Source organism: Nymphalis io, chromosome 27, assembly GCF_905147045.1.
Source record: "Nymphalis io chromosome 27, ilAglIoxx1.1, whole genome shotgun sequence".
In the NCBI taxonomy this organism is placed as follows: domain Eukaryota; kingdom Metazoa; phylum Arthropoda; class Insecta; order Lepidoptera; family Nymphalidae; genus Nymphalis; species Nymphalis io.
Window position 1 is genome coordinate 4,420,675 of NC_065914.1, and position 27,583 is coordinate 4,448,257.

The window sequence follows — 27,583 nt, forward strand, 5'->3', positions numbered from 1 at the left end:
TAAGAGCGACCGTTTGTGTAGCCCTTAACACATAAATATTTAAAAAAAAATACAACATACAATGAAACGCCATATTTTTATTTAGTCGAGAAATTGAAAAAAAGGTATTCGTATGAAATGCCAAGTGCAAAGTTTTATTTAAATCGGTCCATCGCTTTAGGCGATAACGTCGGACACACGGACAGTTTTTATTAATAATATTTAATATGTTGCCATTGAATGTGTAATTTTAATGATTCAATGTAGAGCGATTATAAAAACGGTAATAATTTAATATAAAAACTTTTTTTTAATCTATTTTGTACCAAAAAACTTTAAAATTCAAATTTAAAACATTTAATAAAATCGATATACATTATTTATACCTACATATTACATAGTTTCAAAATAAAATAGACGTTTTGTATAATTGAATAAGCCTAAAACGATAAAACACGCCGTATCGCCATCAATTTATTAGATTCAAAGCAAATACTATAATTTTATAACTAACAGCCCTATCAATGAATCACTGTTCAGGAGCATAACTCACGCTTACTATAATGATCTATAGAACCAGCGCTCGATCGTTCAAAGAAATCATCGGAAAAAAGTCAAACGAGACACTACCATAATGCATGCCATTCTAGCTGTCTCCCTCACGCACATCCACCACATAGCACAAGAGAGAAACAGAAGATCTTTTATTCAGGCGTGCATGTTTTTACTTTAAACAGTCTTGAACGAGACGTCGTCGTAGACGGTCGTATACTTTGTTCGATATAAAACGTATAATTTTTTCATTGTAAAAACTGTAATTTAGTGCTATCGTTAATTTTATTGACTTATTTATTGTGTGATGCAAATAATATAACAATATAAATAACGTATGATTGTTCGAGGAATTCTTTTGAGTGTTTTGTGTTAAAATTTTGTGTTTTCGTGTTTTGGGATTTCGTGTCGCAGATCTATGAAAAACGGTTCGTATTTGTCTATTTACTATATTGTAATATTATTATATATTTTGATATGTGTATAATATGTTATTATTTTAAAATAATTTATTAGTAATGAAATAATGAGACAAAATCTAAAGTAAAATTTTACAACTCAATTATAAATATGGAAACATAACTGTAAGGTATGCTACAATATAATATCCGCCTAAAACAAAGCTTAGTATGTTAATGTGGAAGCACAGTCGACATTAAAATCTATATATCATATATTTTGTATATATAATTTACCTATCTTGTTATTATACTTTCGTACCAAATAAATTGAAGCCATAACACATATATTTAACTTCATAAATAGCAAGTTAATATACATAATAATTTAAATATATTCTATATGTGTTATTCGAAAATTAACATAATTTTTATATAAAAGCGAAATACAAGTCAAAGAAACTTTCGATGGATTGAGGTATAATTTAAATCAAATATACATTGAAATTTATGTGAAATAAGCTATAACGAGAAACGTTAATGTAACAAAGTTTTACTTTTATTTAAGTTTATCAATTTCTAAATTAAGTTAAACTGGTAACACTGATAGAATCCTAGACAATTTATAAATATGTTTGTAGTTTTGATAGATTAACAACACGAATTACATTTCCTTTTTTATATTAATTGTCCCTTTATTTTGTGATTTTGAATAATTGTAATATTGGTTATTAATTCACTTATTATATAAATGTTTGTTCGTGGCTCGATGGATATTAGTTATCATGAGGGCATAATTTGTCGCAAATGTCACAAAATGGAGGTTGCCGTATCTTAATGCAAATCTTAATCATTCTCAGACTCAAAATAACCATGAAAACTTTAGTGCTTAATTGTTTATTTTATGAGTAAGTGAGTATATAATCGTATATTAATATATCGATGTGTGAGAAATTTTTACTCATTTTGATAATATGACAAAGGCCTCGATCGATTTCAGCCAAGGCGGCTATTATTAAGAATAATTAGTCAACGATGCCGGACATTGTAGTGCACAAGTGTGTATAAGAACACATTCTATTTTATTAGTTTAGGCGCAGGACTTACCCTGCTTTCCGGAGTATGGTAGCGTAAACACTGTGACATATGGATTTGCGGCAATAGACCAACGAGGCAGTCAACTTAGATTACATTTAGAATACGTAAGATAAAGCTACTTTTATTTATTAATTTATATATATACAAGTTTTGTTAACAATTCTTATACAAGTCCTGAATTCCAAACTAGCTTTTAGCTGTGTTTTGAAATTAATTTGTTAAGTACGCTCTTAGAAGGAATTTGCTCAATGTTTCAACTGGGGAGCCGGTCACACAGCTATGGGAGACCTTTGGAAGCTTTGGAAGTGTTGACCGATTGATTGTGCTTATTGCTCACATTGCCATTTTATTGATAGCAAGCACACAATCGTTTGGTAAGTATTTTAATAATAAAGATGTCGTAGCAGAAGATATAATAAAAGTGTCGTGGGCTAATAGTGTTATCGCGATACCATGAATGTGAACGGTGCTAAATACGCCAATACACATACGATATGTTTGTCGTGACAAATGTCGTTACGACATAATGTAAATTCAGTGGTGTTCCGTAAGAAATCACTTCATCACCCGTGAAAATATTAACAACCGATTTATGGTGATATAGTATTTTGATGCGTTTATTTTTGTTATGTTATAATTGTTATGGTCAATGTCGCATATCATTTACTGACGAATTACGATAGTTTTCTGTGGCGAGTCTCGAGTTTTTTTCTTACAGAATAGCCTTACTGGGTCGGAAATTACGTATTAGGAAATATCAACAATTAACATTGAAATACACATTATTCAATTATGCTTTTGTATTGTCATTTAACAGGATTATATTTAACCAAAGTGGTGGTACCACTACCATTTCGGAATGTAGATTCCACTGAGAAGAAACTCACTGATTACTCTTTTCTAGCAATTATATAACAGTTTTGTGTACATATAGTATAATACAATTAAACGGTGGCGAGTGAAGGGCAGCATTGGAATATGTTGTTACTTAACTTTTAAACGAATACTTGCTACGAGGCGGTATGAGGTCACCATTGTCAATATATCTTGTTAAGTTATTGCTAACTTAAGTACTGTCAATGACCAATGCACTGATAACAATGTTTATCTAAGTGTCTATATTGGAAGTTAAAGTGAAAAGCATTTTTAAGCCAACGCCCCGTATTGCTTCCACTGGTGACTGGAAACTTGGTTTCGACCATAGAATCGGAAAAGCGATTGAAATGGGAAGACGCGCATGATTTGTACGGTAGCTTTTTAACTTTTTATATATATTTTTTACTGGTGGTAGGGCTTTGTGCAAGCTCGTCTGGGTAGGTACCACCCACTTATCAGATATTCTACCGCAAAACAGCAATACTTGATATTGTTGTGTTCCGGTTTGAAGGGTGAGTGAGTCAGTGTAATTACAGGCACAAGGGACATAAAATCTTAGTTCCCAAGGTTGGTGGCGCATTGGCTATAAGCGATGGTTGACATTTCTTACAATGCCAATGTCTAAGGGCGTTTGGTGACCAATTACCATCAGGTGGCCCATATGCTCGTCCACCTTCCTACGCTATAAAAAAAAATATACACTAGCACTTTAAAAGCGTTTCGCTCACGTAATAATTCATTTTCATACAAACTTTCATCCCCTTTATTACTATTTTAGGGGTTAAATTTTCAAAAATACCTCGTTTGTGCTAACCTCCTGTCTAAAAAGAATCCAAATTGTCATGGCGTTAGCCCTAGTAGCGTTGATATGTAAGTCAGTCAGTCGGTTATAATTTTATGTATATATAGTTGCTACTAAGCGCAAGCTTCATCAAGTTATAAAAAATATCTTATAAGTAAATCTAAATATATATCTAACTATAAGCATGGATTGAGTAATTGCTGAATCTCGTTTAAAAACTTCTACGAATTTGTAATGGTAGTGTTTGATCGTGATACGAATAAGTACTTGTAGAATAGAAGTATTTGAATTATTTTGTTTTCATTTATTATCTCACACACACACAGCCACACACACATACACACATATATTCTTACAAATCTTAAATGGTGAGTTACTGGATATTTGCGAAGATTCAATATTGTTTAGTGACATCGAAAGTTCGTTATAAATGTACGAGATAACTCCGCATACGGCTTTATCAATTTCGATGAAGTTCGTCTCTTTCTTTATATTGCGAGATAAACTTACTTGCAATATTATCTCAGGTAATAAAGTGGACAGATCGTTTTATATATATAAGATAATTTTGTAATGATTTCTAAGTAATAATTGCGGGGTTGTTTAATTTGATTGGATGTACTTTATCTATTTATTCTAATTAGGTAAATTATTAAAAAAAAAAATAACCTGAGAATGTTCCACTGCTGGGTTAAGCACCTACCTTTTTAAGGAGGTTTTGTAGTTAGAACGCGTGAGTCTTAAGCGATGATTGGAGGTTCAAATCCAGACACTGATTTTATCTCATGCTCGGCGGTGAAGGAAAGCATCGTGAGGAAATCTGCATGTTTCTAATAGCTATCACCTATTTTTAGCGTCAAAGAAATCAATAAGATTTTTCAAATATGTAGTTAGTATTTTCAGTACAAACGTTACTTACTTTCATGTTAAAAATTCTTACAATGCCAATGTCTATGGGCATTGGTGACCACTTACCATCAGGTGGCCCATATGCTCGTCGGCCTACCTATACTATAATAAAAATAAAAAACTTACGCCGATACGCCATTTTGATGCTTGTATCCCTTAAACGTTATGATTATTATAGTCAATGTCGCGTGTCCCTTACAATCACGATTATGCTCTTTTCGGTTTCGATATTGCTCTACAATAATAATAAATTCAAGCCACCAATAGTTTGTTTGACCCTTATAATCTTTGACCTTTGCCTAAAATAATTATTTAAAAGAAAGCTATTAATAAAAAAAATGAGCTTATGCTGTTGATCGTTGGGGAGCACTTATCGAACCAATCTGGGTCTAGACTGAACTGAACCTACAACTCAACTCCGTAAAAGAGGAAGCAGTTCTAATTGAATTTGACCTAAACAAACTAACAAACATTGCCAGTTAAATAAAAGTTTTAAAAATAAAGATTCTATCGTAAATTATACAACAATTTTGAATTGATGTATTTCCTTTATCTAAGGAATTTTAAATATATTATTAATCATTAGTTTAGTTACGTTTTAATTATGTCATCTGATTTATTAGTATTTTTAATCTGTAACTTCGTATTCTTCATATAGATGACATTGTCAAAGGTATTTTATCATACCTTTTGTAAAGTATTAAAAAAAAACTTTGTTTATACTTGTTTTAAAGGACATTTTTGTTTCAATGTCTCATTGATTTATAATTATAATCAAATCAGATCAAAATATACTTCACTTAATATAATAAATACTGTTGCGAGTACTTTTGGATATAAATTTAATTCAAAGTTACTACTGCTTAATAAATAAGAAATATTTAATAAGCTATAAATAACATAAGCTAACATAAATTATTGCGTCTATTGTGTACATAAAATTGTTAATTTATTTAACCCCAGTCGGGTCTTTCGTTGTTATCTTGTATAGTTATTATGAATACAGAGATAGTATTAGAAATAGAGTATGATTCATTTTAATATCAGATCAAGGCATTGTTTGAAGTTTACGTAATTGTAGATAATAAAACCAGTTAAGGCTTTCGCAAAATCTAGAATAGACAATAAATGTTGAACCATAGATAATGACTGTTGACAAAAACTTGTTTGTGGATGGTTATAAGGAAGGACAAAGGAATGAATAAAAGCTTAACGGCCTTTGTAAGGGATCATTTATTTATTTATTTTGTAAGCTCAAATAATCATATCTCCAATGACGTGTTCTGTGTTTTGTTTTTTTTTTTTATAATTTGGATGCTTGCATGTTTTTATCTCCAGATAAAACGCTTACGGTCAAAACTTTAGGATTATCGATGTCTCCCTGGGATGTTATTGCTTTTCATGGGAGTGGATTCCTGGTGTCGTCTGGATGATATACGGCCATACGTCGATGATTGGGTCAAAATAGATATGGCAAAAGAAAATTAACCAGTTGTAATTTCTGGCACAGATAATTAATACTATGAAGTGTTTCAGAATTTCAAAGCTATTCTGTTAGACGAAAGTCCGAAAGTGACATGGGATTTTGATTATAATAATTATAATATTTAAAGGATATAAGCGACAAAAAAGCGTATTACCGCAAATACAGAAATAAAGTTAAGTTGAATTAGAAATAAAATTCGTCTATAGTTATAATTGTTTTAACATATAATAGCTTAAATTGGGTTAAGGATTCACCGTTTGGGAAGGTTAGGATCTTATTCCACCACGCTGTTCCAATGGGGCTATGTCACATATATCTCATGCAGGTTTCCTCACGATGTTTTTAATTATAAATAATCAGCGGTGCTCACCCGGATTTAAACACACAATCACAAGATTCGGGGGTCTTAACCGCTAGGCCGTCAGGGCCTGTTTGTGCATTCCTTTATTGCTTATACAACGATTGTAAATATTTTATAAGTCCTCGTAAAAATTATTGTCATGTCAATGGATTTATGTCTTAAGTCTTGTCCAATGCAGGCTTTCGTCACGACATTATAACAATAACGAACTTAATTGTATTATATGTATTTTTATGTGAATTTAGTTAAAAAATATATTATTAGTTTAAACTAATTGAGTAATTTGGTTTGAAGAGTCAGCCAGTGTAATTTACATCACTAGTGAATGCGAATGACTTACCAAAAGTCGTAATTCGCACGTCTGCCTTCTTAAATAATAAAAAAATCTCTATAGTTCAATGATAGCGGAGTAAGATAAGTCGAATTCAGAAGAAATTAGGGAAACGCCTTCACCTTGTTTCCTTCTAAGGGAACGCATGTAAATAATCATCGCTATGATAATAACGACCTCCGTTTTTCCCACCACCTACAATACGGGTACCATAAAGTCAAGAGTGAATAGGCATCTTCTAGGCAAGCGCGCTCCTTAGACTGTATCTTCACTTTCCATCAGGTGTGATAACAGTCAAGCGCATAATCTATACATTTAAAAAAAATACTATTACAAATATTGCCAGCATTAAATTGTATACGAAATTACTAAATCCGAATCTGATCTTCGTAGGCTATCAACAGTTTCAATTTACCAATCAATCTTGCTTCTTCATTGTCATTCACTTTTAGTTTAGATAGTTGGAATATTTATGTTCATTTCATTAAATTAAAAAAAAAATTGGATTACAACTATAATATTCCTTGTAATAAACTGGCTAACTTTCCCTTCCAACCCGAACACACTTATACAATTTAGTTTGATTGTACAACTAGTGATAAGTGGGTGGTACCTACACAGACGGGCTTGCAACATCCCTTCTTCCAGTAAAAGACATTGTTACCTTATCAAGATCACGTTCGACTTTTAAAACGAATTGCAATTAGCCACGTGAACGATCTTGTTGTATCTCGGTTTTTCTACGTTTTGAAACCGGTTCGCGATCGAATCGTTAATTCAAAACAGTAAAACACAATCGCTCTTTACGTATAATCGTTAAACCGTTAATTTTCAAGTGATTAAGAAATCAATTTTCCCTTAATTGGAATCCGCGTTGAGATATTACGAACCGATAATACATAGATGTCTTAATTAAGATTAATTGTCTTGTTAATTATTATCTGTGTTATTTTTTTGTTAGATGTATTTTGTCATGAAAGCGTATAAGTCAGGAAATAGACCAGATGGAGAATTACTCTACGTATCAAAACGAAAAAAAAAAAGTATTCCCGCACTCACATGACATATCCAAAAACATTATTTATCTGTTTCAAAAATGGCCGCCATTGTTTTGACAAATTACAGTAAGCATAATTTAAGGTCGGCGAATCATTGCGCAAGTTAAGATTAATGACTGCTATTTATTTTACGGTTAATTGATTTATTTGCCGACTTTCGACAAAACCAACTTTTTTTACAGATAATAAATTTGTTAAAAGGTTTCGTTTGAAAGGAATAAAACGACTTTTAGCTTTTTAAGGCGTTTTAAAATAAAGTACTTAATTTGAACATAATGTTTGAATGTATCTTACACTTTAAAGATTTTGTTTAAAAGAAATCGATATGAATGAAATTTTATTTAGCTATTAAATACAGGCCTTTTAAAATGTTTTCCATATTCTATAATGTGTATATATTAAGTTACTATATGTGATTTATTAAATTATATGTATATTACGTCTTGTCACCTAAAACGAGTTAGACAAGTTTAAAAATATAATTTTAATTTCGTATGGATTACAATTTTAGGATATATTTGATATTTATTTAAACCATAAATATGTCAATGTTAGCCTAATAAATTAAACTTGGAACTAAGTCGTATCATAAAAAAAAGTTACTCTTCACGACATTATTTTCAACAGATTAAATACCAATGTTGCTAGGTTGCATTTCAAAACATTCCATGGATGTTTTTTATTATCTTATTTATTTTTTATCTAAATTTATGGAAGTAAATGTCAGAAAGTATTGTATTTTGAATGCATGAAATGTTTTTTTTTTGTTAATTTAAATGTTAATAGTACGAGTAAACATTAAATTAAAAAGGTATGTTTATTTTAATATTTGATTGATCGGGTCGTTGGTCCTGACAACGGCTTTTACTTTACGGGTCGTGGGTTTAATCCTCGAGATAAATATTTGTGCAGGCTAATTGTCGTGTTTGTCAGCCCCAGATTTATGCATAAGCATACAAGGCACCGGCCTAGGGCACCAAGACAAAATGGGGGAGGCTCAAATGTCAAAGTGCCCAGGCTACTTGAGTCCGAGTATTGTGGCCGTTTTGTTTATTAATTATCACTTATAACTTTTTTAATATTAAACATTAATTTTGTTTGAATTTTAAAAAAAAAAACGTGTAAAAGCTCACGATGCCATGTCTTTCGATGTAAGATAATATTAAATATCATGTCTGTGTAGATACGACCTTTATTATATTATATTTAGACACAGAGGTAATAATTTTTTTTTTCACAATTTAAAAAATTATAAAACAACAGATAATATGTAGATTATAAATAATAATGTAAATTACTAATGTCTGTTTTTTTTTAATTTATGGTCGCTTTGTTAATATTTTTAATCTGTCGTTGCGTGGGAAGAGATGGAAAGACAAAAAGTTGAATAACAATGACAATGTCGTGACGGCTGACCAGGGCGGTCAGGATGTCGGGGTCACGAAGGCTGAAGATGATTTTAGGGTTCCTTGGATGTCGTAAATAATGTAGTTTCATTATTTTATATTAAAGGTATAGGGAAAATAGGTATTAGTTAATTTTTCGTTATGGTAACATTTTGCCAATATGTGCCTCATGATTGATGGGTTATTTGCTATTTTTATTTAATAATAAAATTGTTATTGCATGGTTTATTTGAAATGTAATGTAAATGTGAAGTTATCTGCTGGTTCTTATCGGGTATTTGTTTTCTCAAATCAACGGTAGATACTAATTTGAGTATCAATCTATCAATAATTCAGTGTAACGCTTGTACATAAAATAAAATAAATGTTTTTTTTTTTAAATCGCACATTGTCTTAGTAATGTGGCCTGGGCGTGTACATATATTATTAAGTAATTTATTAATATAGAAGGAATTGTAATAGAATATCTAATTATTCCAAATGAGAGGTAAATAATTTCAAAAATTAGCAAGAAAAAATAGTTTATCTGTCGAGGTAAATGTCGATATTGACACACACTCACACACACACACACACACATATATATATATATATATATATATATATATATATATATATATGTGTATATATATATATATATATATATAAGATCTTGCAACGGTAGCTATTAAATAATAATATGTAGTATAAATATATATTTCAATTAATTTATTATATTAAGAAATATTTTATTAGAAAAAAATATATACCAGTTCACACTTAACCGTTCTTAAGAATGAATTTTCATTGCCCTTTGACACGGTCATTTAAAAAAAAACCGTATTCAGCATCGAGAATAAATGACACAAAAACCGTTTCGATCAGAAAATATAGTAAACGAATTGAACTCTTTGAAAGTATATTTATATATTTTATATATATTTGTATATTTTTCTGACAATCAATAAGCAACTGTAACGCATCTATATTGAATTACTTTTTGCCCGCGTGTTAGGTTATGGGGTAGGTGTTAGGCATGATAAAACATATTCACTGGTGGTAGAGCTTTGTGCAAGCTCGTCTGGGTAGGTACCGCCCATTCTTCAGATATCTACCGCAAAATAGAAGTACTCGGTATTGTTGTGTTCCGGTTTGAAGGGTGAGTGAGCCAGTGTAATTACAGGCACAAGGGATGTAACATCTTAGTTTTCAAAGTTTGTGGCGCATTGGCGATGTAGGGGATGGTTAACATTTCTTACAATGCCAATGTCTATGGGCGTTGGTGAATACTTACCATCAGGCCCAATGCTCGTCCGCCTTCTTATAATATATAAAAAAAGATGTTAGTCCTCAGGGTTTGAGCTTGCGAATTACATCAAAAAAGGCTTAGCCGTAACAGCCTATCAGATAGACAGAGTTACTTTGGCATTTATAATAATAGCATAGATAAATTGATGATTGCCTCGTTGGTATAGTGGCTAGGTGTAAGGCCGCAGACCCTAGGTCCTGAGAGGTACTGGGTTCCCAGGTCGGGCTAGTAAAAAGTTATTGGGTTTTTCTGTCGAAAAATTGTCAGTAGCAGCCCGGAGTCTGGAAGTTGGAGTGTGTACACTCCCATACCTCGGAAAGCACGTAAAGCCATTAGTCCTGCGCCTGAACTCTTTCCGGTCGTGTCGGATTGCCGTTCCATCGTATTATTTATTTACATTTTAAGACATTGTAGTATTTTACAATAACTTATGTCAAGGATTTTTATAATAATAATAAAAAAAGTAATAAAAATATCATATCAGCAAAGCTGTTCTATAAAAAACAATTTTGACGTCGAGGGTCAGTTTTCTGTATCAATGGTGTTCGACGCGATCGTAAAATGTTGTAAGTCGACTCACGTTGATATCATATCGTGTACCTTTTTAAATATTGTAAACAATGTCACATATCACTTTCTGTCGTCAGATTTAAAGGGTTCAAGGTCCTAGGGTACTGAGGAATCAGCCCGTAAATATAATAATATCCTGGTACAATATTCACAAAAAAGCCGAGATGGCCCTGTGGTAAGAACGCTTGAATCTTAACCGATGATCGTGGGTTCAAACCCGGGCAAGCACCACTGAATTTTCATGTGCTTAATTTGTGATTATAATTCATCTCGTGATTTACGGTGAAGGAAAACATCGTGAGGAAACCTGCATGTGTCTAATTTCACTGAAATTCTGCCACATGTGAATTCTACCAACCCGCATTGGAGCAGCGTGGTGGAATAAGCTCCAAACCTTCTCCTCAAAAAGAGGAGAGGAGGCCTTTAGCCCAGCAGTGGGACATTCACAGGCTGTTACAATTACAAAAAATTACATTATTCACACACGGCCATCTGATTCCAAATTAAGCGAAGCTTGTACTATGGAACCTAGACAATTAATATACTACATATACTGCTTTTCTTTTGTAAATATTTATTTATTTATTTATATACTCTTTATTGCACACCAATATAGACAAAAATAATAGGAGTAAAACAAAAACAAAGAAAAGAAAAATGTACAATAGGCGGCCTTATCGCTAAAACAGCGATCTCTTCCAGGCAACCTTTGGTAGAGGAGAGAGATAGGATGGTAGGGGTGTACAAATTATTTAATACATAAAAAAAAAATAGATACAATATATATATGTATATATACGATACATAAATAAATATTCCATAAATATATAATTATATAATAATATAATATACATACACATTATAAATATATACATTTACATACTATAGATACTTACATAATAAATAAAATATTTAATTGCAGTATTTCTTCATGAAGCAAGATAGTGCTCTTTTATCATAAATATATACTAATATAAATAATTACACCCAGACTCAGGACAAACAGACATGTTCATGCACACAAATGTCTGTCCTGGGTGGGAATCGAACCCACAACCTTCGGCGTGAAAGGCAAGTATCTAGCAACCTCGCCAACCGGCCCTAAATTTTAATATATTAAAATTCATAAAAATAGTCTAGACAGTTTATATTTTTAAATATTTTAAAATCTCAATCATTTATTTTTAATGAATTTAAATATTTATTGTACTGCCCTATTTAAAATATGCTAACAGTGCCTTGGCACATAGACGTTGGTTTATGAGCTACGATTAGAGACCCATTTGCCAGTATACCTAAATATAAAATGTCAAAGACGCGAAAACGTGTTATTATTCTGACATATATAAAACCGAGTATCCAATATTTCGTAATGGCAGACGCGATCCAAAAAATTTGTCATAAAACGATAATGATAACAACATTTTATTAACAATGTGACATTTCTTTTAAATAACGTGTTTTTTTTATTACGAAACGTCGAAAAACGGAAAAGACCGTTAAATAAAAATGGCCGATAAATGTCGACAAATTATTTCTTACGCGACAAATTTAGCGTTTTACTTGCGTTACTCGCCGAACGAGTTTTAATATTTTGTAATATGCGTCCATTTTGGTTTCCGACTAGTTAGTGCAGGCGAATTTGCATGTATGGAGTGATACATGTATATATTGTAAATGAAAATCAGTTTTGGGTTTTGTTACTCGGACATAGTATGGTTGCAGATTTTTTTATGTGTTTTTTTTAAATTCAAAACGTATATTATGTATTTAGTGGGTAGCGCTGTGATCTTTAAAACTGGATGCATCATTAATCGCCATGGGTTTGATCTTAACTCATAATAAATATGTATAAATTACGTCACTGGTCTGTCGGTCTAATCTGTAAGATCTATATATTGGCGCGCCGTAAGACCGCCTCGTAAGCCGTGACGGCAAACGACATGACGCTCTCTTATGACGTCATGTTTCTGTCGTCATTCTCTACTCCCCTGTGTGTGCGTGGCGCGTATACTATATACTGCGTTGCTATATATTATATAATAATAAAAACCTCGTTGGTCTAGTGGCTTGATGTAAGGCCGCATACCAGGAGGTCTACCCGGAGGAAGAATTGGATTATGAGAGTGAGGGAAGAGAAAGAGCACCTGTGTTTGCGCACACACTTGTGCACTATAATATCTCCTGCGCAGTTGGCTAATCTCTCTTGAGATTGGCCGCCGTGGCCGAAATCGGTCTGGAGAACATTATTAATAATAAAAATATATTTGAATAACGAAAATCTTACGTTTATATTTATTTTACTGAATATTTATTTGTTACTTCTTTAATTAAAATTCTTTTAACAAACATAAATTTCAATAATTCACACATGCCGGACTTGTGATCATCCTGGACCACATCACGTTGTGTCCCAAATGGTTTTTTCTTAGCCTTTCTTTTTAAAAATATTTTCCACTGTCGTATTATACCAGTCTCAGTCAAGGGAAGCTAATTGCTATTTAGCAGGAATGGACAGCACACATGAGTCAGTCAGGACATGTACAGTCAATAGAAAAATCAAGAAGACCCAACAGCTCAATGGTATAATAGTGCTTAGTGTCGTGAAACTGGCAAGTTCTATCTACATCATTTTATTTATTGCCGTAACCACTTAAATCCACGCAGACCTTTGAATAAGTACAACTATTTGTCCAAAAAAATCCTGATGACCATTTTAGACCGATCGAAGTAACGACGGTATAGCTTCAATATCCACGGGCCTTACCATGCTGTGCTTCGCTCGTATCTCGGCGCAGGGGTCGTATCCACGCGTAACATAATTCTTACGCTTAATTGGTGGATGAAATATGTTATGATTATTTTAATAAAAATAAATAAAACTTACATACATGAATATTAATTTTGATCTGTATGTATGTATGTATTTATTACTGCGTACCGCTCTAAATTTCTCCCGCGACTTAACACGTCTGTTTCATGATTGCTTATTGATTGAAGTTTATGATTACCGTCCCAGTCGTAACGGATGCGCTGGGACTAGGGGGGGGGGGGGATTTCGAAGATGTTATGTCCCTTGTGCCTATAGTTACACTGGCTCACTCAAACCGGAACAGAACAATACTGACATGCTGTTTAGTGGTAGAATATTTGATGAGTGGATACTTACCCAGACGTGCACAAAGCCCTAATAGGTATTTTTTAAATCCTGGAAAATCTTTGTTTTTCCGTACAATAAACACAATTGTATATCACGTTGATATTCAATGCCGTTGTTGGAAGCTAATTATCTCCTGGAATCGCTTATTCCAGCCGTGGGAACAGATTCTTGACGAGCATATTAATCATTTCAGCATTAAACAAACTACTCATGTCAGAATTTTATGTAAATCTTATATAGAAAAGTTATTGAAGGGTGAAAGAAAGACGGAGAAAGATAGAGAAAGAGATAAGCTTATTGACATCAAAATGTAAACGCGAAATAAAAAATAAATAAAAAAAAACACATTAATTTAGTAATATACATAACATAAATGCCGATATCAGTGCCTTTTGTATAACTTACAATAAAAAAAAATAAACAGTATAAGCAACTAATAAAAAAGATATTCTGAAACAAATATTAATAAATTGACTTAAAACAACATTAAATCCCGTCAGGATTTGGTAAACATTAGAAAACCAATATTCATCTAAGAATGTTTTGGAGCTTATATCGCCATGCTGCTACAATAATTATTGGTGGTACACTGATTTTCATTATGTTTGTTTCATTGGAACCTTCAACTCGGCTCGTATTTTACAATATATTCGCATACGTATAAATAAATAAAACATTATATATTATATATATCGACAAATGAATAGAAACACACATGTAACGCATAAATGTAACACGCATACAGACGCAGAAAATATAGGTCTGAGGTGTTTTTCTCTGAACACAACTAAGATGAAGATTCCATCTGTTCTTTATTTGTTTGTGCTTTTCGGTATTTTAACTAAAGTTTCCAGTGAGAAGGTGGCTTGCTTCGGCTTTAGCTTATTACTGCGATTAGGATTTGACCATGGAGCGTCAGGTGCAGAAGATACCTGCATAGGAAGAAGACCGCAGCTTACAATGGATGGCACAAAATGAATACGATGGGACAGGATTAAGAGACATCCGAGAGGGCTATGCTGTGAAGAACGTTGCACCATCAGCGAACTTCTGGATTACTGTTATTATTTTAAGTAATCCAATTGCATTGTGGTAGTTTGTTAACAATCTATACGAATAAATAAAACGTATGTGTCTGTCTGTGATAATATATATATATAATGTATATATTATCGTTGCTGTCTAATAGTGATTTAAATATTTCATATATGTATGTATAATTCGAATATATTATGTGCATTATAATGGTAGATTTTCGTCACGAACCGAATTCAATGAAGTAACGTTTCTATATATAATAATTTAATAAAGATTTCGACTTTGAATTGGAGTTATCTTTCTGTAATGGCTGTTTGACTTTTTAATTAGCGTTTGTTTGTGGAGGAACCGACTTCAACCGGTTCACACTAGTTCAGTTAAAGTTGTTTCACACTGATATTATTTATGTGAAATTGAGTTTGTTTGTTATTACTACTCAAGCGATATTCATAAATTGCGTACACGCCATTCGTACAGGAAAGGACATAGCTAGCCAACACCTGCCTCCTCTTCACAGGCGGAAACTAAAGTTAGAGTTTTAGTTATATATCTCCTATAAATATATATTTATATAAAAATCCTCGAGGGCATTTAAGGGAATCGAAAACGAAGCTATGCGAACCGCTACGGAACCCTAAAAACGGCAACAATTAAAAACAATCGAGACCGATGCATTCTGTCACCGCAAAACGTATAATTGTGGGGCCACGTCGCTTCGCAGAATAAATACCGAGTGTATACAAAGAGATTCCTTATCATTAGCTCACGGGCGAGTTTTTTGTCGTCAAATATCGATGACGATTGAATTGCGGTAATCTTAGACATATCGGACTTTGTGTGTGCGAAAATTTGCAAGATATACGGATCTACGTGTCGGATTCGAACCCGGGACGCTTGGTACAACCTAGTCCCATCGCTGGACAAAGTTCATAGCACTTATACATATAGTTATGTATAAATTGGTGGATTGATTATATTATATATTGGTTTTAGATTTAGATTAATATATTTCTATGATCACCAAAAAAGTTGGCACATGCTGCGCTAGATGGCGCTGCACTTTGACCTGTATACCGTTCAACTTAACGCCATGATTGTTACAACACAGGTAACAGGCTGTGTGATTTTGACATTAAAATATATGTATTGTTTATGAATATTGACTTTTTGTGCCACCTACATGTGCCACATGATGGTAAGTGATCACCACTATCCACATTGGCATAATGACACCAACTTTGAGAACTAAGATGTTATGTCCCATGTGCCTGTAGTCACACTGTCAAATCGCATTCCACCTTTTCCTTCGGTCCAGCTGATAAAAAATCACTTTTGTAACGTTGAACATGGTATCGTGTCCTATATACACATAAATATGATTATATACTAGATATATAGTCATACATTTATTTTTAAACATTTTCCTTTAGCGTTGTGAGTTATATGTCTCTTCACAGCTCGTGTCACGCTTAAGGTTCAAGTTCTAAAGCGCAACCAAAGATATCAATGGCAGGCTTGTCATGGAGATCATTGATCCACTCCCCATTCAATCAAATCAATCAACAGCCAATCGTTGTCCACTGCTGAACATAGGCCTCTCCCAAGGTGCGCCAAAGCTCCCTGTCCTCCGCCTTCCGCATCCATTTGGTGCCCGCCACCTTCTTAAGGTCGTCGGTCCACCTGGCTGGAGGGCGCCCTACGCTGCGCTTGCCGATTCGCGGTCTCCACTCTAGGACTCGTCTGCTCCAACGGCCATCGGTCCTACGACATACGTGACCAGCCCACTGCCACTTCAGCCTGCTAATTTTGCAAGCTATGTCGGTGACTCCGGTTCTTTTCCGGATAATCTCATTTCTGATCTTATCCTTCAAAGATACTCCGAGCATAGCTCGCTCCATAGCACGCTGAGCGACTTTGAATTTGTGGACTAGTCCCGCAGTTAGTGTCCACGTTTCGGCACCGTATGTCATGGCAGGTAAGACGCATTGGTTGAAGACTTTCGTCTTCAAACATTGCGGTATAGACGACTTGAGGACTTGACGAAGGTTGCCAAATGCTGCCCATCCCAAGCGAATTCTTCGATCGGCTTCCTTCTCGAAGTTGTTCCTACCGATTTGTATAATCTGTCCTAGGTAGGTATATTCACTAACAACTTCGAGAGGTTTCCCCTCGACGTATATCGGTCCCGGCACGACATGCCTATTGAACATGACCTTGGTCTTGTCCAAGTTCATGCCGAGACCGACACACCGGGAAGACTCGCCTAGGCTACGCAGCATTTCGGTGAGTTGTTCCAGCGACTCTGCTATGATGACGATATCGTCGGCAAATCGAAGGTGTGAGATGTACTCGCCGTTTACATTGACTCCATACCTAGTCCAATCCAGCGTTTTGAAAACGTCTTCCAACGCGTTGGTGAACAGTTTCGGGGATATTACATCCCCCTGTCTCACCCCTCTGCGCAATTGGATCGCCTTCGTCTTACAGTCCTGGATGTGGACAGTCATTGTAGCGGCGTTGTACAGACATCTCAGTACCTCGATATATCTCCAATCGATATGACATCTCTGCAATGAGTCGAGCACTGCCCAGGTTTCGATGGAGTCGAAGGCTTTCTCGTAGTCCACAAATGCCATACACAGCGGCTGATTGTACTCTTCGGTCTTCTGCACAATCTGCCGAACAGTATGGATGTGGTCCACGGTGCTGTAGCCTGATCGAAAGCCGGCTTGCTCTGGGGGCTGGAACTCGTCAAGTCGTCTGGCGAGACGGTTCGTAACGACTCTTGAGAACAGCTTATACACGTGACTCAGGAGGGAGATTGGTCTGTAGTTTTTCAAGAGGGTTTTATCACCTTTCTTGAAAAACAGTACCACCTCACTCCCGCTCCACGTTTCCGGGGTCTTGCCATGTTGGATGACGGAATTAAAGAGGCTTGCTAGCTCTTTCAGGACCGGAGTCCCGCCTGCCTTAAGCAACTCTGTTGTGATTCCGTCATCTCCCGGAGATTTGTTGTTTTTAAGCTGTTCTAGAGCCGCCCTAATCTCTCCTTGGTCAACGACCGGGAGCTCCTCGGAGTAATGGCGCATAAGAGGGGCGCGCTGGTCATCAATACTGATTCCCATGGGTTTATCCGATCTTGAAGAGAACAACTGCCCATAAAACCTCTCTACTTCTCCGATAATCTCAGGCCTAGAGGTAACGACCCCACCATTTTCAGTTTTAAGTTTTGTCAGACGCGGCCTCCCAAACTTGCGAGCGAACACTTTCGATCCCCGATTTTGCTCAATCGCAGCCTTGATGGCACGGGTATTGGAGCGTCGGAGATCGCGTCGCGTCAGCGTTTTTATTGTTCGGTTTAAGGCCTTATCTGACAAAAACGATGGTAGTTCTCGTCGTTTTCTCATGAGCTCGAGTGTCTCAGCAGAGAGTTTTGGTGCGTTGTCTCTTCTCTGTGGCGGAAAACACTTGCGGGATGTGTTTTGCAGTATTTTGACCAGCGTGTCGGTTCTCTCATCAATGCTGCTTATGGTTTCCAACGCGGTGAATTGATTTTGAAGTTCCATTTGGAACTTTTCGGAGCCTTGAGCAGCTTGGAGCATGGTAGGTCGGAGAGTAGACCTCATCATTCTCGATCTTTCGGCTTTTAAGTTGATATTTAGAGTGCCTCGAACCAAGCGGTGATCACTTCCGGTATTAAACCTGTTGATCACTGAAACATCTCTAAATATGTGCCTTTTATTCGAGATGATAAAGTCTATCTCGTTCCTTGTCACGTTATCGGGGCTTCGCCAGGTCCACCTCCTCTGAGGCTTCTTTTGAAAGAAAGAATTCATCAAAAAAAGCCCCTGCGCTTCGAGAAAGTTTACCAGCATTTGCCCCCTGTGATTTCTGCAGCCCAAGCCGTAAGGTCCGACTTTCGATTCACCGCTATCTTGTACTCCCACTTTAGCATTAAAGTCTCCCATAACAACATTGTAGTGGGCCTTCGAGGTGTCGTTGAGGGCCTTTGCGATGTCCTCGTACATCGCTTCGACCACATCATCAGAGTATGTCGAAGTTGGCGCATATACCTGTACAACCTTCAGGGAGTACCTGTCGGAAAGTTTTAGGACAAGGTACGCTACCCGGTTCGACACACTACTGATTTCCACAATGCTGCTAATGAGATCCTTTTTGACTAGAAAACCGACACCACCCTGGGAGAGGTTATCACCTTCGCAGAAGTAGAGTAAGTTACCGGACTCTAGAGTTATCGTGTCCTCCCCCTGTCTTCGGACTTCAGATAACCCCAGTATATGCCAGTTTATATGACTTAACTCTACTTCTAATTCGGCGAGGTGATGGTCCAGCCTCACTCCCCATTAGTATTACTTAATCCGTAATCCTCCCGTAACAGCCTGTGAATGTCCCATTGCTGGGCTAAGGGCCTCCTCTCCCTTTTTTCAGGAGAAGGTTTGGAGCTTATTCCACCACGCTGCTCCAGTGCGGGTTGGTGGAATACACGTGGCAGAATTTCAGTGAAATTAGAGACATGCAGGTTCCCTCGCGATATTTTCCTTCACCGTAAAGCACGAGATGAATTATAATCACAAATTAAGCACATGAAAATATTATTTAGGCAAAAGTGCAAACACTTGTAAGAACACACACCTCGTGTTATTGCTGTTACTGGTGACAGGAGGGCTGGTACATTTTTCGCCCCAAAAAATCTACCAGGAAATACTGCTAGCATTCTGGCTGTCATTCCACGCGGTCATGATTGGAACCGATTGACGCGACTTATGAATGGCCCGTTGGCGCATTTGGCTATGAACCTGCCTTCCGTTCCGAGGTTGCGGGGTCGATTTTCGCGAATCTAGGTGAATTATGTATAAAAATATATATTACGTACTTACAGATTTATTTAAAATTATATATGTAAATATGTATATCACTCGGCTGTTAAGTTTTACAGGAATTATAAATAAAATTTAATGTGACTGTTCAGAAAATAAAAAAGGTCCGGCTTTGAAGTATGGTAATTAAATAGGAAAATCTGGGAAAGGAGGCCTAATCCCACAAGTGGGACATTTATAAACCGTTAATTTTACTTTAAAATTATTATTTATCATGCGTGATAATTAACGAACGTTAAACGCTTTATTTCAAATCTTCGTTTATTGATAGTAACGCCTTATTAATCAATGGCTTCAAAAGCTTGTAAAGTTGTAATATAAGGAGCAATATACGGCGCTATATTTAATAGAGAACCAGCCTAACAAAACTTATTTCGACCAATCAGGACAGCATGAAGACAAAATGGCTTTTATAGAGGCGAGGTCAAGTTACGGTGGAATTTATTTGTATCTAGTGTGTCCATGCGACTATTATTGCACGGACTTTTATTTATTTATTTTGTCACTAAAATCTAGAACTTTCTTTTGTCCATTACTGATTTCGTCATTGTCCAGGGATTAGCCAGCGCGGGACATATAGTGCGCAAGTGTCTGCAAGTGTCTGCAAGCGCACACACGTGCACTTTCTTCCTGACTTAATCCGATATTATACTTTAATTAAATTCATTGGTGTGTTTCTATTCAATGTACTATTTACATAATACCATGACACCATAATATATACAGCAAAAGTATTCAATTTACCAACAGTTTCGAGTTTGTTTCTTTGAGAACAGAAGCTCGAAACTCACCGCAGAAAACGGTCGTGAAATGTCAGAGTGACATGCGACATTGATCATAATAATTATAACATTTCGATAATACACGCATCAAAATAACTTGTCAATATTTCTCGGGTGAGAATTGAAGTGAGTTCTTACATGAAATATATATATAAATGAAAACGTTAAAATAAATAATATACACACAAACTTTAAACAACAGACAAACCGACACATTTGTTTATTATCTAGTTGAAAGAATATCCAGTTAAATTTGAACCGTAGCGTGGGTTGACCCTCGCGTCGTTTAAATCTATCCCAAGCACCCTTATACCACGCTTGTACAAAACGATTGGTCGTATTACATAGACGGACGGACAATCTTTGTTTTCGCTGCGAGTTCAATTCTGGCTTAGAAGGAATCTATATACAATTGAGGAGTTTTTTGTAAAATAATGTTTTCGCCAAAGTCATAACGGTAAATGAAACTAAGAAAGAGCTTTTCACTGTTTACACAACTAAAATTTCTTTAATAACTTAAAATGAATCACTTCCACACTCACTCATATATACTCAGTACTCATATGTATATACTCAGTAGCGATTCAAAATTGTTATTTTTTCCATAGAATAGGAAGTCTGACGAGCATATGGGCCACCTGATGGTAAGTGGTCACTAACGCCCATATAAATTGGCATGGTAAGAAATGTTAACCATCGCTTACATCACCAATGCGCCACCAACCTTGGGAACTAGGATGTTATGTCCCTTGTGGCTGTAATTACACTGGCTCACTCACCCTTCAAACCGGAACACAACAATACCAAGTACTGCTGTTTCGCGGTAGAATATCTGATGAGTGGGTGGTACCTACCCAGACGAGCTTGCACAAAGCTCTACCACCAGTGTACATGTACCAGTGTACATGTGTCGGAATTGTATCTACCTCATGATGTGTTCCTTCACCGATAAGAGTTGAATTAAGCATATAAAAATTCAGTGGAACTCACCATTTCCTACTTGGTAGAATATCCGATGAGAGGGTGGCACCTACCCAGACGAGTTTTCACAAAGCTCTATCACCAGTAAACATGTGACAGTTTCAAGCAACGCCATCTATCGCTACCGAGTAGCATTACACGTCATTAAACAAGCCCCTAAGCCAATATACATGAAACTTATACCAGAAGATACATCGCGTTTCCGAAGGTGATTTTAGTATATAGTATTATTATATCATCCGCTTTAATTGTATACTATTGACGTGACAAGCGTGAATTTCATTTTCTTGATTGATTTATTGGTTAATGTCATGTGGCGAGTGCACAATGCGTCTAAACGCAGCACAAACATCACCTGATCAATGACGTAGTTGATACGACGATAAGAGTTTTCTTATAGAATAGTTCTACTCTACGACTGTCTGTATGATCGCGATAAACTCAAAGACTACCGAACGGAAATTTGTACGGTTTTAAATATTGGACGGAGTCATTAATGAGGAAAGTTTAGATGTATATAAATATATATATAGTTAACTTTTATAATTATATATGGCTTATCTAATGATTGTTATTCAGTCAGAAACTAGCTTCGACCCGCGTCTATACCCGCGTGTTTGACTGCCTCGTTGGTTTAGTGGTTTGATGTAAGGCCGCAGACCTGGAGGTCCTGGGTTCAATTCCCAGGTCGGGCCAATAAACTGTTATTGGGTGTTTCTGTCAGAAAATTCTCAGTAGCAGCCCGGAGTCTGGAAGTTAGAAGTGTGTACACTCCCGTGCCTCGGAAAGCACGTAAAGCCGTTGGTCCTGCGCCTGAACTCTTGCCGGTCGTGTCGGATCGCCGTCGTTAGGGAATAGAGAGTGCACCTGTGTTTGCGCACACACTCGTGCACTATAATATCTCCTGCGTAGTTGGCTAATCTCTCTTGAGATTTGGCGCCGTGGCCGAAATCGGTCTGGAGGTCATTATTATTATTTATTATACCCGCGTGTGATGGGAATGGACGAAAACGACATCTTTTCTTTCCTTGACAACGTTTGCATAAAGTCTAAAAAACAAAGTCACTAATCGTGTTTATAATTTTAGTTAAGATACAAAATTTATATAGAAATATTTGTTTAAACAATATATGCTTTATTAAATAGAGTCGTCGTAGACCGGTTAAGGAGAATCGAAGTTTTATTTAGGAGATATTATCGTCCGACCTAAGGTATTCCAAAAATTTTCATCTGATACATCGTGTACGGTTTGCATGAAAATATTTAACGATTTATTATTATGTATACAATATATTTTTTAATTTGAAATATTTTTTTATATATTATAAACGTTTAAATTATGTTTTAAGTTTTGCTCGGAGATTTGCTAAACGAAAATATTGAACATTCGAATTAATTATAGAGACGAGTTAGCCCAGTGGTTGAACCAGAAAAATTTTATCCCACGGTTGTGGGTTAGTGCTAGAAGCAGGATAAGTACCATAAGTACCAAGTTTTCATGTACTTAATATGTGTGTTTCTGATTACCCTTCGAGCAGCGTGGTGGTAAAGTTTTAAATCTTCTCTTTTTATGGCTTTATTCCAGCTGTGGCATATTTAATAGCAATTACTTAAATACGAAAGTGCAAAGCGTACGTTAATTTCCTTCATTCATAAATATTATCTATATATATATATATATATATATATATATATATATATATATATATATATATATAAAACAGACACACAGTTCAGTGCCTTTTCCCATCTGCTTGTCATTTTTTTATGGTCATTGAAGAGATTTAATGTTATATAAAACATTGGAAATAAGACTAATGTTTATAAAACACAAATTCATGTTTTTCTCAATTTTTCAATGACGATCGTGGTCGAATTTCCACGGAGCGAACACTAGTTGAAATAAATGCATCAGTACATAAACTGAGACAAGCTTGAAAAAGTACTTTTCTTAGCAGAATCCACATTCCTGACCGGTACTCCGCTTAGAAGTCGCATGAATTTGTAAAGTAATTCTTTTTTGCCTTTCTGTAGAAAGTGTGAGCTGTATTAATATTTTTTTATACAAACTTGCATCGACTGATAATTAATTAAACGTAATATTTTATGATTGTTTATCGATTATTAAATCTTAAAAAAATTACCGTTTTTACTAGAATAGTTTCAGTTCGATATAATAATTACGTTTGTCATGGTATTTGTCATGCTGACGCTACTTAAATCGTCAGGGCATATCATTGATGTTGGTTTTTTTTGTTGGTTACCTGTGTTCTGTCTGCTTTTTTTGTTTTTTGTATCCAAAGGCCCTAATGCGAGTATGGTCTTAACATTTAGGTTGCCAGCTATCTGTGGATCGTAGCTAATTTTTTTTTTTTTACTTTTCCGAACCGCTTCGGTGTTATTAATTTAAATTCTCGGTAACGTTCGATTTTTGAAGTTTCTTTCGCGAATTCGTTTCAGAGACATATTTATAGTTTATATTGTTTTTTTAAAGCGTATAATTTTTTATGTTTTTTTTTAAATGGAATAACTATGAATCAACTCTAGAAAATAAAGTCATAACTAAAGCTAAGAGTAAAAAAAAAGTACATTGTAACAAGCCCTGTAAAACTATACAAAACGCTTCGTGTCGTACAAAGTTATTTTTACAACCATTTTAATTCTTATTGCAACAGCTATAAAGATCAAAGTAGCTTGTATACTAATCAGTTATGTATGTTTGTGACATTCTACGTCTTTGGTCCGAAACCCTACATATGTCACCGTGAAGTAACCGCCATTGTATTTTAAACTAGAGTTTTATTTTACTACAAGCGCCCCGTCCCGACTTCGTCCTGTATAGGAAAAGTTTTGATATTTTGGGATACATTATTGCAATATACTCACTGATAATAAAGCATTCTGTAGGTGATAGAGTTATGTAGTTTTTGAGTTTATCCATTACAAACAAACATACAAAAAATCTTATCTTTATAATATTAGTATAGACAGGTTAACTTTTTAAATTTGTTCGGCTTTCCGGTTGTTCCGTGTGGGTTTGGAGGGGGGGTACCCTTCTTTTCTGTATCCCTGACAAGGTGTATGACAGATTTTCATGATGACCAGCTGAGTGGTAATGAAAGCGTTTATATTAATAGTAAAGATGCTAAAGTTAGCCTGTTGTTAGCCGACACATGTATGTGTATGAAATGCTCCATATTGTGCCATGGAATAGGTTCCAATCTTCCGTAAAAGTACTAGAGGCTTATAGTTCCACTGCTTTACTGGAAACTGTCTTTTTTAAAGGGCCAATTAATATTAATGAGCTTTAAATATTCAAGAGCAGAAAATTGCCTCATCACGTAGATTCTCGTGACCAGCGCGTAACTTTAAACCCGTGACAAACTGACCATTAGGAATACTATATACAAATATCTATCATGATTAAGCAATATATTTAATATGCTTTAATATAACTTCATACATATATTAGAATATACTGATTGAGTCTTGGGACTATTTGCCAGCTTATACTGTGACATCAATTCCATCGCGCACAAAGAAATTTGGCAACTCATTTCTTTGTCGCACTTCCAAAAAATTTAATTCCTTACCAGCTCACGTGTTCCCCTCCTCTTACAACCCGGGTTCCTTCAAACGAGGCGTGAAGACGCATCTTGCGGGCCTGCAAGGCGGGGACGGCTAGTACAGAACATTCGTCGTCGTCGTCGCGTTTGGACTCTACTACCACTTACCATCAGGTGGAGTAGTCATTTGCAACCCGGCGCATATAAAAAAACTCCGTTCAAACTCCGGATCTGGCCAATTTAATATAATAAGTTTATTTAAATTATCAGTACCTGTGAAACACAAGTGTAGATTGGTTCGTGGTGTTCCCACGAAGGCCACTTTTTTCGCGGAATAATCACGCGCGAAGACTTAAGTTAGAGGACGTGATTCATGTTCAAGTAAATGCTTTAAGTCCCTCTGATCGTGTCGAATTGCCGTCTCAAAAGATTATAAGAGTGAGGGAATAGAATCACCTGTGTTTGCACACACTTGAGCACTATCCTTTACACAGGTAGCTATTCTCCGTTGAAAATGGCCGCCGTGATCGAAATCTGTCAGGAAATGATCATTATTATTAACTATCTTCGAAATAATCATTAATTATACGTTAACTGTAGTTTAATTTTATGAAACTTGTCTTAACAAAAAACAAGATGGCGCTAAACGTAATGTGATCATTGTGGATCTTATTACGTCCATGATGAACACCTTTAAGTATAATATTTGATAGTGAATGTACTATTTTTTCCATAACATAAATTCTACAACCGTCTGGGTAGCCACTTATTCTACTACAAAACTTCAATACCTAGTATTGTTGTGTTCCACTTTGAAGGGTTGTAAGAGTACAACATACTGGTGGTAGAGCTTTGTGCCAGCTCGTCTGGCTAGGTTACCCTCTCATCAGATATTCTACCGCATAACATCAATACTTGGTACTGTTGTGTTCCGGTTTGAATGGTGAGTGAGCCGGTGTAAATACAGGCACAAGGGACATAACATCTTAGTTCCCAAGGTTGGTGGCGTATTGGTGATGTAAGCGATGGTTTACAATTCTTACAATGCCAATGTCTATGGGCGTTAGTGACCACTTACCACCAGGTGGCCCATATGCTCGTTCACCTTCCTATTCTATAAAAAAAAAAACATTTCGAAGCTGGTGGCGCATTGGATGGAATGATTAATATATTTTAAATAGCTTATGTCTAAGGGCGGTACATACTAAGCACAAACCAATGCTACCATACACACGATTAAACAAGAGAGCTTGAAGTCGCAACCATATATTTTTATCATGTCCTTGAACAACGGTCTTTTTAATGAATTCTCATAAATCAAAACAGAATTAACCTACTTTGGTAGAAATATGCTAAAATAATTCAATTTTTAACAATGACGCGTATAACGTTATTAGCACACCTCATGAACCAACCAATTACCACCAGGCTGTTCCAAAATTAATTATTTAATATCGTATAAGCTGAATTTCTTTCGCCAGTTCTCTTCAGGTCTGAGGTGTTTATTTCCGAACCGGTGGTAGATTTATGACAGTAAATAAGTAATAATAATAATATCCTGGGACATTATTCACACTCGGCCATCTGATCCCAAACTAAGCAGAGCTTGTACGATGGAAACCAGACAACTGATATACTACTTTTCTTTTCAAAATACAAACTTATATAATTACATCCAGACTCGGGACAAAGAGACATGTTCATGTACACAAATGTCTGTCCTGGGTGGGAATCGAACCCACAACCTTCGACGTGAAAGGTAAGTATCTACCAACCACGTCACTCCAGTGAGTGTAACGCTTCTATATTGAATAAAGATTTCGATCTTGCACGGTGGGACAAAATCCAGTCCAGCTGTGGGATGTTAACGCGCTATAACTTATAACACGCCTGATACTAAAGGTCGTTAATGTCGTATGTTTATACGTTTAACGAGTAAAAACTCCTAAACCAGTATTACCTTGAAACGTTAAATTTCACCAAATATTACCTTATCGCGATCTTGATATAAAATGTGTTATTTTGTTAAAAATTATCGTACGAC

At 35.5% G+C, this 27,583-nt stretch overlaps 1 protein-coding gene across 1 annotated transcript in view; it reads left to right on the top strand.

Moving 5' to 3' along the window:
* The first annotated feature begins 738 nt into the window (after window positions 1–738).
* Window positions 739–27,583, top strand: part of LOC126778831 (extracellular serine/threonine protein kinase four-jointed) — a 41,579-nt gene continuing 14,734 nt past the window's right edge. Inside the window, exon 1 of the mRNA XM_050502532.1 lies at window positions 739–959. The gene's annotated coding sequence lies outside the window, so the exon portion shown is untranslated. The remainder of the gene's footprint in view (window positions 960–27,583) is intronic.